This window comes from Nanorana parkeri, unplaced genomic scaffold (genome assembly GCF_000935625.1).
Source record: "Nanorana parkeri isolate BGI_ZX_2015 unplaced genomic scaffold, ASM93562v1 scaffold488, whole genome shotgun sequence".
Lineage (NCBI taxonomy): Eukaryota > Metazoa > Chordata > Amphibia > Anura > Dicroglossidae > Nanorana > Nanorana parkeri.
Genome location: NW_017306756.1, coordinates 195,048 through 196,577, shown reverse-complemented (window position 1 = coordinate 196,577; position 1,530 = coordinate 195,048). Strand labels below are relative to the sequence as shown.

Here is a 1,530-nt window from a genome sequence, read left to right as displayed (position 1 = left end):
GCGGATGGCAGAAATCATATGAGAAATGTCACCAGCACACCAAAGCCCTTTAAGGATCCCCAAGTGTTCATTTAATCAGAACCATTTCATGAAACCATGGTTCTGAATAAATGAACACTTGGTGATCCTTAAAGGGCTTTGGCGTGCTGGTGACATTTCTTATACGACAGGTCTCGGACCCGCCCCCAGCTTGTGACTGGACAGTGAAAGGAGAAGGAGCACAGTGATGAGCTCATATCTCGGCCACTCTCATCCTATCACCATGCTTGGGTTTCTCTCATAGCAATTGTACTTCTCAGATGAGGGAGAATATTTACATCCCATAGATGGGGGGCAGTGATGTGGACACGGGGCTGGCACAAGGAGGCGATGCAGCAGGCGCGTCTGATAGAAATGTAGAGCAAGTCTGCAGAAATCTTCTGCCAAATAGACAAGTATAATAGAAGATCTGCTCCAGACGTTACATATAAAAAGATGTGTCTGCCAAAGGAAATTATATTACAGGGAGAACACCAGACTGTTTATTTCATCTGAATTTGCATGTTCAGACCGAGCCTGAGCCACATGCGTGACCTTGTATTGTTCTAAGAGTACCTGTCACCACAGACCGTTGTAGAATTCAATTCAGAACCTGCGGTAAATATGACCTCTGTCCTTCCCTTCAGTCTTTTATCTGACCTCCGTCCTTCCCTTCAGTCTTCTATCTGACCTCCGTCCTTCCCTTCAGTCTTATATCTGACGTCCGCCCTTCCCTTCAGTCTTCTATCTGACCTCTGTCCTTCCCTTCAGTCTTTTATCTGACCTCCGTCCTTCCCTTCAGTCTTCTATCTGACCTCCGTCCTTCCCTTCAGTCTTCTATCTGACCTCCGTCCTTCCCTTCAGTCTTCTATCTGACCTCCGTCCTTCCCTTCAGTCTTCTATCTGACCTCCGTCCTTCCCTTCAGTCTTCTCTCTGACCTCCGTCCTTCCCTTCATGCTTCTATTTGACCTCTGTCCTTCCCTTCAGTCTTATATCTGACCTCTGTCCTTCCCTTCAGTCTTATATCTGACCTCCATCCTTCCCTTCAGTCTTATATCTGACCTCCGGCATTCCCTTCAGTCTTATATCTGACCTCCGGCTTTCGCTTCAGTCTTATATCTGACCTCCAGCCTTCCCTTCAGTCTTCTATCTGACCTCCGCCCTCTCCTTCAGTCTTCTATCTGACCTCCTGCATCAGTATGTACCCCCTCCTGCACCAGTGTGTACCCCTCCTGCACCAGTGTGTACCCCTCCTGCACCAGTGTGTACCCCTCCTGCATCATTGTGTACCCCTCCTGCTTACTGTAATGGAGCAGAAGTACATCCCTAAGGCTACTGCTGCTCTGAGCTGCCTGGGTTTTGAAAAACAGGGAACTCCCACGCAGGTGGGCTACGGTGCCGAAATAAATGATAAAGTCCTTTTTTGGGGGGGATATCGTCCCTTCCACCATGGCCCAGTACCCTCTGCCTATGAGAATTTACAGGAAATCCCCCCCCCCCCCGAAAAAAAA

General features: G+C 48.6%; 1 protein-coding gene across 1 annotated transcript in view; it reads right to left on the bottom strand.

Moving 5' to 3' along the window:
• The window catches only part of SLC45A4 (solute carrier family 45 member 4), a 55,133-nt gene that overhangs the window by 8,561 nt on the left and 45,042 nt on the right, over positions 1-1,530 (bottom strand). The window lies entirely within an intron of this gene.